Source organism: Cebus imitator, unplaced genomic scaffold, assembly GCF_001604975.1.
Source record: "Cebus imitator isolate Cc_AM_T3 unplaced genomic scaffold, Cebus_imitator-1.0 Scaffold797, whole genome shotgun sequence".
Taxonomy (NCBI): Eukaryota; Metazoa; Chordata; class Mammalia; order Primates; family Cebidae; genus Cebus; species Cebus imitator.
The window spans coordinates 308,219-322,160 of NW_016108112.1; positions in this window are offsets into that span (position 1 = coordinate 308,219).

Consider the following 13,942-nt stretch of genomic DNA (forward strand, 5'->3'; position numbering starts at 1 on the left):
CACGCACTCGGGTCTGTGGGGGGAAACTAGGGGAGGGACAGTGGGGTGTGGGGAGTTGGGGTGGGATAACATGGGGAGAAATGCCAGATATATGTGATGGGAAGGAAGGCAGCAAATCACACTGCCATCTGTGTACCTAGGCAACAATCTTACACATTCTTCCCATCTACTCTAATATCTAAAATGCAATAAAAATATATATATACACAAAGAAAAATATTACTTTATTTAAAATAATAGTAAATCTGCTATGTGTTAACATAAGAACATATTTTATGAGAAAAACTATATTTCCCATACAAAAAAAAATTATTGACAAGAGTACACTCTTTTACTTTTTTCTTTTCTTTTTTTGTTTTGCACAACTTTTTAAATACTGGGCTTAATATAATATAGCAGGATTCTCATATCTGCTTCTGCATTTAGTCTGTTGCACCATGTTGTTTTGGTTGAAATATTTGAAGAAAACCCAGGCTTACACAGATAGTACAGTTGGGAAAATAAACATTTTACTAGCCTTGCCAGGTTACTGTAGATATTCTTTGGCATAACCAAAACTGGACAAGTGGTATATTCTGAAAGATTAGTTATAATCAGGAATCTAAATTCATGTCAATGTACTTTTTATATTCTATTAAAATGCATTGATCTCTCTTTCATCTGGTCCTTTTAGATTATGTAAGAATAACAATACATTTAACTAAATGGTTATAGTTTGATCAACATTGCCCAATTAGAATATGAAATCGAAGGCACCGGCAGAGATAAAAACAAATATCAATCTATAATAGAGATAGCAAAACACTGTATGTATTAGAATAAGAATGGGCAGAAGATCCTGGATATATTACAAGAGGTGGGAAGTAGGCTGAGATAGTGTAATGAGTTAAATTGTGTCTCTACAAAATGTATGCTTAAGTCCTAAACCTGGCACCTGTGAATGTTACCTTATTTGGAAATAGATTCTACAAAAATGGAATCAAATTCAGATGAAATCATACTAGAATAGAAAGAGGCCCTAACCCTATAAGACTGGTGTCCTTATAAGAAGAGGAAAATGCCACATGGAGAGCAACACACAGGGAGAGCGCCATGTGAGAAGGAGGGATTCGAGTTATGCAGCTGCAATTCAAAAATGCTAAGGATTGATGGCCACCACCAAAAGGTAAGAAAGATTTTTACCCGTAGTCTTACAGGTAACAGGACCTGGTTAAGACTCTAATTTCTGACTTTTGGCCTCCAGAACAGTAATAAAATGAAATTCTTTTCTTTTAAGCCACTATCTCGTGGTATTTTGTTAGGCAGCCCTAGGAAACAAATATAGATGGAGTAGTAGAATGTGTTGTGTTTCTAATAACTCACTTACCTCCTTTCCATGAAATGAATCCTACCCCACCTCCTATTGCCATTTGTATTTTAGTACCTAAGGGAATGAATATACCACATCGCTCCACTAGAGTTGAGCCTGACAGCATGATTTGCTCTGGCTAATAGAATGGGAGTGGAAATGATGTATGTCACGTACTAGTAGAAGTTTTAAGAACCATTGGGTGTTTCTGTTATGTCTCTTTCCTTCTGCCAGGAGAATGGAGGGTTCCAGGCAGGGATCAGCTTTTTAGCTGATGTATAACAGAGATACAAAGAGCCCACATGCCACATTAGCATTATTGAAATCATTATTGAGAGATTTGTAGTGGTTTCTTACTGAAACAAAACAGAGAATCTCAAATCAATTCAGATAAAAAACATTCTTCTCCATCAAGGATAGGATTTTTGTTAGCAAACTGACATCATAACTATTAAAATAATTTCGTCTATGAAGGGTGTCCCAGACATTGGCATTTAAAATCTCTTTTCTTGATGCCCTGGTACTCAACGGCAAATTCCCACTCTTTCTTTATTGCACAAAATTTCAATAATGCTAACCTAGCTTATAGTTCTATTAAACGGATTCATTTCCTCCGTTGCTAGTATAATGTTCTGATTCTATTTCTTACACAAATAGAGCCAAGACAGTGTTACATCCAGCTGTGTGTTAGGGATGGTGTGCACAGAGGTAACAGCTGAAATTTATGAGAGGACCACAGGTTAGCTATGTGACTTCACAGGTGTATGACGGTGGCCGCATTTCCTAACTTCTTTTTTTTTTAGGCCGATCCTTACTCTCTCACCCAGGCTGAAGTACAGTGGCACAATCTCGGCTTACTGCAACCAGCACCTCCCAGGTTCATGTGATTCTGCTGCCTCAGCCTATTGAGTCCCAGGGACTCCAGTCACCCACCACTATGCCCGGCAAATTTTGGTATTTTTAGTAGAGATGGGGTTTCACCACATTGGTCAGGCTGGTCTTGAACTCCTGCTTTGTAATCCACCTGCTTTTGCCTTCCAAATATATGGGATTACAGGCATGAGTCACCGTGCCTGGCCTTCCTAACTTCTTAGAATGTAAGTTCTTAACTTTGTAACAGAAAATAATACTGCTTTATATTTGAGAAGAGGCATTAGGACCATGGAATGGATACAGGTAAATTTTTAATATTATATTTTAAGCCCTTTCCTAATGAACTAAGCCAGTAAGTATTTTGGAAACAAACTGTAAGCACCCATGAGAAGACGGGTCATAGGATAATGTTTATAACTTATATTCACTCAGAAAATATGTATTCAAAAACCTCATGGGCCAGCCATTCTTCTCAGTACGAAAGATACAGCTGCAAACAAAGCAAACAAAACCCCTTTCTTGAGAAACTCACATTCTTGAATAGTAAGTTATTTGCATGTGTATTTTGTCATGAGCTCTTAAGTACAGATTGTAGTTGTTGTTAATTCGTACTGCAAGTTTTTTAAGTATGTAAAGACTAACATTTCTAATGTAATTGTAAGGCTCCGATATTGCCTAATTTTCTGGTGATATAATAACTGTGATTGCTATCAATACGAATTCAGAATTACATTAGCAGCACTGATTTTACAGTGCCCAAATGGATATAATCAACAACAAAAAAAGTGTTTACTAAACTTTCATTAGTCTGAAGATATAGATGATATGTGACCATTTATATAATGACAGACTTTACTTACAGACAATTTGAAAGAAGTGTCACTCTCTTTAGTCAAAGGCTACAATAGTAAAATTAAAACAAGACATTTATCTTTGAATGTGTCTTCCCTATCACTACTAATTCACTGGGTCATTAGCTCCAACACTGTGAATAGGTACTCACTACCCCTTCAAATTTAATTCGTATACCAGATAATACAGAAGGGCACACTTTGCACTGCAGCTAATAGTAGATAATGGCTCTTAGAAAGAGAGCAATTGCCTTATTCTGTGATGGCTATGCAGGGAGAAAAATTTATATATATATACATATGTACATTCCACCATTTCTTCCATTGCATTAGGAAATAATCATTAATGGATAATAAAAAAACTAAGTCAGATTTTGGGAAAGAGCCTATTCACATATCATCCAAGTTCTACCCCACATGTTAGCTCTATCCACAGTGTTATTGAGGTATAATTGGTAAGTGAAAGTATATAGTTTAACGTGTACAGAGTTATATGACTAAGGACACAAAATACCTCTGTAGTATCTTGCCAAAAACATTTTACCTGCATGTAACCATGAAAGGAAATTAGATAAATGCATTTGAAAAACATATGCAAAAAATAAGACTGGCCTATTAAAATTATTTTAACTTCTAAGGAGAAAATGTTTGGAAACAGTGATTATAGCAATGATAATTAAAAGAAATAAAAATTAACTATGATTTAATTATAGTATCATTGATTTATACCTGGTTTGAAAAAAGTAACAGCCAATTAGGACATTATTGGGACATTCAGGGACGTCATAAAACCTAATAGGGTCTTATGGTTGCAGCTCAGAAATGAAGAAGGATGAAAATACTATTGTTGCCTTCCTGCAAGCAAAAAAGTGAGAAAACTAAAGATTAATGAAGTTTTGTTTATTTGTTTTCTTTCTTTCTTTTCTTGTTTTCTTTATGTTTTGAGACAGTCTCACTCTGTCGCCCAGGTGGGAGTACAGTGGCGTGATCTTGGCTCACCGTGACCTCTGCCTTCCAGGTTCAAGTAATTCTTCTGCCTCAACATCCTAAGTAGCTGGGACTACAGGGGCATGCCACCATTCATGGCTAATTTTCTACTAAATTTTGTATTTTTTGTAGAGACAGGGTTTCACCATATTGGCCTGACGTCATGATCTGCCTGCCTTGACATCCCAGTGCTGGGATTACAGGCACGAGCCACCATGCCTGACCTGTGTGTCTGTTTTCTAAACCATTAGAGAATAGAGGTAACAAGACAAGTCAATAAGTTCTGGATAAGATAGATACAGCACTGAGAAAAACAGGACTCATGCATGCGTTTATCTGGGGCAGATTCTACCAAAGGCCATAAAAGCAGGTAGAAGATAAACTAAATGGTTTTAATTTACTGCTAAAAACCAAAGCTGGGCTAAGAGTGAGTGTGCAAAGACACTTAGGGTCGCAAATATAGAAGAATTCTCACCCAAAGGGCAGGACTTTCCAATAGATATGCCAAGAGACTCTCACAGGGAAAACCAGGAAGAATCAAGAGAAATTTTCCCTTCTTGTGGTACTGGCTGGGAGATAGCAGCAAAGACATAAAATAAACTTAAATGTTTATCAGTGATAGACTAGATGAAGAAAACCTGGTACATATACACCATAGAATACTATACAGCCATGAAAAGGAACAAAACAATGTCCTTCACAAGTACATGGAAGGAGTTGAAAGCCATTATCCTCAGCAAACTGTGGGGCACAGAACACCAAATGTCACATGTTCTCACTTATAAGTGGAAGCTGAGTGATGAAAACACATGAACACATGCAGAGGGGTAACACACTCTGGGGCCTGTCAAGTGTGTGGGTGGAAGGCAGGAGAGGGTCAGGAAAAATAGTTGATAAATGCTGGGCTTAATACCTAGGTGATGGGATGATCTGTGCAGCAAATCACCATGGTGTACCTTTACCTACTTAACAAACCTTCACATCCCGAACATGTACTCCTGAACTTAAAAGCTGAAAAAACAAATAAATTTGAAAACATCTTTTAACTCCTAGAAGTTTTGCTCACCATGCATTTTCCCAAAGCACTGTATTAACAGTGAAAGTGATTTCACACCAGATCTCTTTCAGTCTCTGCCTTTCTCAATACACATAAAAGCACCCTTTGCAGTGAATCTGAACATATTTTGTTTAATTTTCTTAGTGTTTCTCCCACTGAAACACAAAATTTAAAATAATTTATACCAAATATATGAAAAAATATTAACATAATAGTGGCAAAGACTAGTTATCATGGGTTAATATAATTTAATGTAATTTATTCATATGCTATTTTTCATTTTGCAAGTTTTTTACAAGTAGCAAAAATATATGTGCACAGTTGTATTGGGAGAATAAAAGTAGATAGGTATCTGTATAATATCAATAGAGTTTTGAATGAAAAATAACAAAACTTTTCAATATAAGTAAAGTCCAGAATCTGTTAAGGCACTCAGGAGGGTGTCTCCAGGTGGAGAGAGTGGTTCTCATTCCAGTTCTATTCCTTTGAAAGCTTTCTGAATAACCACTGCCACCATAAAAGTGACCACAAATGGGGCTTTTCCACATTAATATGTTTGTAGAACCCTGCTTCAATTTATTCCAAAACATAGGAAAGAGATGAGACTGGACATTTGGTTAAAGGCTTTAATAAAGGCTCTGTGAAAACTATGGAGAAAGAAAAGCAAACAGTAAGCAGAAGTCTGGTAGCCTAGTTCAGGCAGCTGACTTTTCTCACCTTCCAGTGGGTGCTCCTCCTCAAGGGACCTCCATTGTCTTATCCCGCTTGCCCCACCACCCAGAACTGATGCTTTGTATCTGCCCACACTATTCAGATCCAGGAAGAGGAGGAGATGGGAGTTGAGCTAAAGTTTTCATTACTGGCTGTGCTGTGTTTCCCTTCTGAGAAGAAATCCTTCTCAGTCTAACAGGCAGGCTGATGAGTTAGCCTGATTGGTACATCAGTATCACCTGAAAAGCTCCTGAGGCCACAGACTGCTGGGACTTATCCATAGTATTCTTGGTTCAATAGGTCTGGGGTGGGGCCAGAGAGTTTGAGTTTTAGGCAACTGATAAGAGGCTGCCACTTGTCTCTGAACCATAATTTGAGAATCTCTGATTTAGACCAGTGTTCATAAAATGTGATACATTTAGGTTACACAAGGATGGATAATTTTTAAAAATCTGATTGAAAAAGCATAAAAATAGAAGTCCAGGATGTAAACTTGCCACTGTAGCTTCTTGTAGTTTGTGACAGGTGAAGAGTGCTAGGAAATGCATCCTTTTTTGACCATACAATCACAGCACCCTGGGGAAGCTACTGCGTAGCACGCTTGGCTTTCAGGGTCTAGGAACTCAAGGAACAAGATGTAGACACAATGTCCTGGGTCCTAGGCAGCCTTAATTTTAGACAGTTTCGTTCTTCACCCCAAACTTACAATCAGTAGGTGATCAGGAAATAGGCCCTTACTACAGGGGTTCACAATGTGTGGCTGTGAATACTTTTAGGGTGCATGAAGTCAAAACTATTTATATAATGTTTAGACATTGATCGCCCTTTGAAATTTTATTATCCCATGATCATACAGGAGATTTTCCCAGGGGCTACATGACACGTAGTATGGCAAAAGAGTGAATGGAGAAGCAGATGTGAGAATCTAGATGTGAGAACGTCTGGCTTCTATTAAGCCAGACATTAATGGGATTTGTAAACATGTAATCCAAGCCATCCTTTTATTTATTTTATGGTTTAAGTATAATTATTTTTCATGGAAATATTATTTTACCAATTATGATTTTATAATTGTTAAATTATTAATAAATACATATTTAATTATTATTCAGTTTTAATTTCTAATATGGCATATGTTGGCATAAAAAAACCCCACATCAACAAAAGCTTGTGGAGACCCTCAATTATTTTATCAGCTTAATTGAGGTATAATTTACATACCATAAAATTTACTTACTGTGTAAGGTTTAATGACTTTAATGAGTTGCTAATAAATTCATTTTACGCACAATCACTACATCCACTTTTAGAACATTTTCATTCTTCCAAAATATCTTTCCTCCCTTTCCCAATCTCTGCTCACATCCCTGTCTTCAAGCAACCACAGCTCTGTCTTTTGTCTAGAGGATTTTTGATTTTGTTGTTGTTATTTTTGTTGTTGTTTTCTAAAGATGGGTCTAGCTATGTTTTCCCATGCTGGAGTGCAGTGGCACTATCACACCTCACTGTGGCCTCAGCCTCCTGGCTCAAGCAATCTTCCCTCCTCATCTTTCTGCATAGCTCGCACTGCAGGCAAACACCACCACACACAGCCGGTTTTTAATTTATTGTAGAGACAGGGTCTCACTCTGTTTCCCAAGCTGGTCTCACACTCCTGGGCTTAAGTGATCCTCCTGTCTTGGCCTCTCAAAATGTTGGGATTACAGGTGTAAGGCACCCCACCTGACATGTCTATAGGGTTCTGACTTTAAATGAATATTACATATGCAATCATTCAATATATTATCTTTCTGTCATTTAATATGTTTTTGAGATTCATCATGACTTTTTGTGTATATGTGATTTGTTCTTTGTTTTATGTTTTAATTTTTATAATTCCAACTTTTCTTTCAGATTCAGGGAGTAAATGGGCAGCTTCTTTACATGGGTATATTGCATGATGCTGAGGTTTGGGGTAGGAATGATTTCGTTACACAGTGAGCATAGTTTCCAACAGAGAGTTTTTCAGCCCATACCTTCCTTCCTTGCTCTCCCCCAAGTAGTCTCAGTATTTATTATTTTCATATTTATGTCTATGTGTACCAATGCTTAGATCCCACTTATAAGTAAAAACTTGTGGCGTTTGGCTTCTTGTTCCTGTGTTAATTCTCTTAGAATAATGGCCTCCAGCTGCAAAGGACATAATTTGGCTCTTTTCGTGGCTGCATAACATTCTAAGCTGTATGCGTGCCACATTTTCTTTATCCAATTCACCTTTAGTGGACAAATAGGTGGATTAGCTGTATTTGCTGTTGTGAATGGTACGCTGATAAACATGCAAGTGCATGTGTCTTTCTGGTAGAATGATTTATTTTCTTTGGGTATATACTCAATAATGGGATAGCTGGGTCAAAATGTAACTCTGTTTTAAGTTATCTAAGAAATCTCCAAACTGCTTTTCACAGTTACTGAAATAATTTACCTTCCCATCAACAGTGTGAAAGAGTTCCCTTTTCTCCACAGCCTCACCAACATCTGTTATTATGTAATGTTTTAGTAATTGTCATTCTAACTGGTGTGACACAGTATCTCATTGTGGTTTTGGTTTGCATTTCTCTGATGATTACTGATTAAGAGCATTTTTTCATATGTTTATTGGTCATTTGTATGTCTTCTTTTGAGAAGCATCTGTTTATATTCTTTGCCCAATTTTCTTTTCTTTTTCTTTTTTTAATTATACTTTAAGTTCTGGGATGCATGTGCAGAAAGTGCAGGTTTGTTACATAGGTATACACGTGTCATGGTGGTTTGCTGCATCCATCAACCCATCATCTACATTAGATATTTCTCCTAATGCTGTCTCTCCCCTTGCTCCCACTCCCCGACAGGTACTGGTGTGTGATGTTCCCCTCCGTATGATCATATGTTCTCACTGTTTGAGTCTCACTTATGAGTGAGAACGTGCAGTGTTTGATTTTCTGTTTCTGTGTTAGTTTGCTGAGAATGATGGTTTCCAGCTTCATCCATGTCCCTGAAAAGGACATGAACTCATCCTTCTTTATGGCCACATAGTATTCCACAGTGTATATGTGCCACATATTTCTGTGTTCAGTCTATCATTGATGGGCATTTGGGTTGTTTCCAGGTCTTCACTATTGTAAACAGTGCTGCAATTAACATAAGTGTGCATGTGTCTTTATAGCAGAATGCTTTATAACTGTTTGTGTATATAAACAGTAATGGGATTGCTGGGTCAAATGGTATTTCTGGTTCTAGTTCCTTGAGGAATCGCCACACTGTCTTCCACAGTGATTGAAATTTACACTCCCACCAACAGTGTAAACGCGTTCCTTTTTCTCCACATCCTCTCCAGCATCTGTTTTTTCCTGACTTTTTAATAATTGCCATTCTAACTGACACGAGATGGTATCTTATTGTGGTTTTGATTTGCATTTCTCTAATGGCCAGTGATGATGAGCTTTTTTCATGTTTACTAGCCTCATAAATATCTTCTTTTGAGAAGCGTCTGTTCACATCTTTTGCCCACTTTTTGGTGGGTTGTTTGTCTTTTTCTTGTAGATTGGTTTAAGTTCTTTGTAGATTCTGGATATTTGCCCTTTGTCAGATGGATAGACTGCAAAAATTTCCTGCTATTCTGTAGGTTGCCTGTTTAGTAAATAGGGAATCCTTTCCTCACTGCTTGTTTTTATCAGATTGGTCAAAGATCAGATGGTTGTAGAATATGTGGTATTATTTCTGAGATCTCTTCTGTTTCATTGCTCTATATTTCTGTTTTGCTACTAGTACCATGCTGTTTTTGATACTGTAACCTTATAGTATAGTTTGAAGGCAGGTAGCATGATGCCTCCAGTTTTATTATTTTTGCTTAGGATTGTCTTGGCCACATGGGGTCTTTTTTGGTTCCATATGAAATTTAAAGTATTTTTTCTAATTCTGTGAAGAAAGTCAATGGTAGTTTGATGGTAATAGCATTGAATCTTTAAATTACCTTGTTTTCACAATGTTGATGCATTCTATCAATGAGCATGGAATGTTTTTTCATCTGTTTGTGTCCTCTCTTACTTCCTTGAGCAGTGGTTTCTAGTTCTCCTTGAAGAGGTCCCTCACATCCCTTGCAAGATGTATTCCTAGGTATTTTATTCGCTTTGTAGCAATTGTGAATGGGAGTTCACTCATAATTTGGCTTTCTGTTTATCTGTTATTGGTGTCTAGGAATGCTTGTGATTTTTGCACATTGATTTGTATTCTGAGACTTTACTGAAGTTGCTTATCAGCTTAAGGAGATTTTGGGTGGAGATGCAGGGTTTTCTAAATATACAGCCATGTCATCTGCAAACAGAGAGAGTTTGACTTCTTTACTTTCTATTTGAATGCGCTTTATTTCTTTCTCTTGCCTGATTGCCCTGGCCAGAGCTTCTAATAGTATGTTGAACAAGAGTAGTGAGAGAGGGCATCCTTGTCTTGTGACAGTTTTCAAAAGGAATGCTTCTGGCTTATGCCCATTTAGTATGATATTGGCTGTGGGTTTGTCATAAGTAGCTCTTATTATTTATATTCTACTGCTGATTTCACAAGTATAAGAAGATGTCTGTGAAAAAGTTTTTGCTGAAAGCTTAAGTCAAAAGGGCAAGCTGTGTGGAAAGAGTACTAGTCAAAAAGTGAAATCATTTTCTGATATCCACTTTTTTTCTGGCTATTGACTGCTCCCAAGTCAGCTTCTTTGATAATTTCTTACTTCCATATTTTAATATCTACCTTACAAATAATTTATAAATTGTGTTGCAACAAAAAGGGCAAAATAGCAGAAAATGATAAATATTTTTTAATGAATAACTCATTTCCCAACTCTACCAAAATTTAATAATTAAGTCTGGATGCCTCACTTTCCTGAAGCATTTCTCACCTCAAAATTCTGCTCTGGTTGGGGAGGGGAGTGGATCCAAGATGGCCAAATAGGAACAGCTCTGGAGTGCAGTTCCCAGCGGGAACAATGCAGAGGGTGAGTGACCACCACATTTCCAAACAAGTTTTTACTGCTCACAGACCAGGAGATTCCCGGGCTGAAAAGCACCACAAGTTTCTAGCATGACTGTTTCAGCCAGTGCAGCAGGTTTCTGCACAAAAACTCACACAAATCTGGGCAGCCATTTCAACTGGCTGGGAGACAGAGTGGCCTAATAAACTGAATAAAAGGGGGCTGAAACAGGGAGCAGGGTGATCTGGCTCAGCAGGTCCTACCCCAACAAAGACCAGCAATCTGAAACACTCTGGGTTGAGAGTTTTGCAGCAAGTGCAGCTGGACTTGGGATGGTCCAGCTCTGTGGGGAAAAGGGTGTCTGCCATTACTGGGGCAGTCCACCACTACCAAGGCAGTCCGCCATTACCAAAGCAGTCCACCATTACTGAGGCAGTCCACCACTACTGAGGCAACCTGCCCTTACTGAGGCAACCTGCCCTTACTGAGGCAGTCTGCCATTACCAAGGCAGTTCTAACTATACCTCTGCAAACAAAACCACAAGGAAGTTCACACAGCAGCTGAGCAGAGCCCATAGCAGCTCCGCAACACCTTTGCTGGCAGACTGTGACTAGGCTACCTCCTTGCTGGCCAGGGCATCTCTGAAAAAAGGCAGCAGCACATCAGGAACTTATAAATAAAGCCCCACCTTCCCAGGACAGAGCACCTGGGAAAAAAAGACGGTTATGAGTTCTGCCACAGCAGACTTAAACATACCTGCCCAACAGCTCTGAACAGAACAACCGAGCTCACAGCTCAGCACTTGAGCTCCTATAAGGGACAGATTGTCTCCTGAAGCAGCTCTCCAAGCCTCGTGTATCCAAAGAGACATTTCATAAAGTAGAGCTTAGGCTGACATTGGGTGGGTATCCTTCTGTGATGAAGATAACAGAAGAACAAACCAGCAGCAACCCTTACTGTTCTGCAGCCACCACAGGTGATCCCCAGGAAAGCAGGGTCTGGAATGGACCTCCAGCAGTCCTACAGCAGAGGGGCCTGACTGCTAGAAGGAAAACTAAAAAACAGAAAGAAATAACTTCAATATCAACAAAAAGAATGTTCACCCAGAGACACCATCCAAAAGTCACTAACTACAAAGACCACAGGCAGATAAATCCACAAAGATGGAAAGAAACCAGCACAAAAAGGATGAAAACACCAAAAACCAGAATGGCTCTCCTCCTACAAGAGATCACAACTCCTCACCAGCAAGGGAACAAAGCTGGATGGAGAATGAATCTGATGAATTCACAGAAACAGGCTCCAGAAGGTGGGTAATAATCTTCTCTGAGCTAAAAGAACATGTCCTATCCCAATGCAAAGAAACTAAGAACCTTGAAAAAAGGTTTGATGAAATGCTAATGAGAATAAACACCTTAGAGAAGAATATAAATGACTTGATGGGGCTGAAAACACACCACAAGAACTTTATGAAGCATAAAGTTTCAATAACCAAATCGATCAAGCAGAAGAAAGGATATTGGAGACTGAAGATCTGTTCAATGAAATAAAACCAGAAGGCAAGATTAGAGAAAAAAGAGTGAAAAGAAATGAAGAAAGCCTCCAATAAATATGAGATTATGTAAAAAGACCTAATCTACATTTGATAGGTGTACCTGAATGTGACAGAGAGAATAAATCCAAGCTGGAAAACACTCTTCAGGATATTATTCAGGAGACCTTCCCCAACCTAGCAAGGCAGGCCAATATTCAAGTCCAGGAAATACAGAGACCTCCACAAAGATATTCCTCAAGAAAAGCAACCCCAAGGCACATAATTGTCAGATTCACCAGGGTTGAAATGTAGGAAAAAAAATGCTAAGGGCAGCCAGAGAGAAAGGTCAGGTTACCCACAAAGGGAAGCCCATCAGATTCAAAGTGGATATCTCTGCAGAAACCCTACAAGCCAGAAGAGAGTGAGGGCCAATACTCAATATCCTTAAAGAAAAGAACTTTCAACCGAGAATTTCATATCCAGCCAAACTAACCTTCATACATGAAGGAGAAATAAAATTTTTTATGAACAAGCAATTGTCAGAGATTTCACCAACACCAGGCCTGCCTTATGAGAGCTCCTGAAAGAAGCACTAAACGTAGAAAGGAACAAGCAGCACCAGCCACTCCAAAAATGTACCAAATGGTAAAGAGCATTGACACAATGAAGAAACTGTGTCAACCAATGGGGGAAAAATAATCAGCTAGAATCAAAATGGCAGGATGAAATTCACACATAACAACATTATCCTTATATGTAAATGGGCGAAATGCTCCAATGTAACCTTAAAAGTAAATGGGCCAAACACCCCAATCAAAAGACATAAGCTGGCAAATTGGATAAAAAGTCAAAACATATCAGTGTGCTGTATTCAGGAAACCCATCTCCTGTGCAAGGACACACATAGGCTCAAAATAAAGGGATGGAGGAAGCTTTACCAAGCAAATGGAGGGCAAAAAAAAGCAGGAGCTGTAATCCTGGTCTCCAATAAAATAGACTTTAAACCAACAAAGATCAAAAGAGAGAAAGATGGGCATTACATAATGGTAAAAGGGTCAATGCAACAGGAAGAGCTAATGATTCTAAATATATATGGACCAAATACAGAAGCACCCAGATACATAAATCAAGTTCTTAATGACCTACAAAGAGACTTAGACTCTCATACAATAATAGTGGGAGACTTTAACAGTCCACTGTCAATATTAGACAGATCAATGAGACAGAAAATTAATAAGGATATCCAGGACTTGAACTCAGATCTGGAACAAGCAAACCTAATAAACATCTACAGAACCCTTCTCCCCAAATCCACAGAATATACATTCTTCTCAGCACCACATCGCACCTACTCTAAAATTGATCACATAATTGGAAATAAATCACTCCTCAGCATATGCAAAAAAACCCGGAAATCATAACAAACCATTTCTCAGACCACAGTGCAATCACGTTAGAACTCAGGATTAAGAAACTAACTCAGGGCCAGGTGTGGTGGCTCATGCCTGTAATCCCAGCAATTTGGGAGGCCAAGGTGGGCGAATCACGAGGTCAAGAGATTGAGACCATCTTGGCCAACATGGTGAAACCCCATCTCTACTAAAA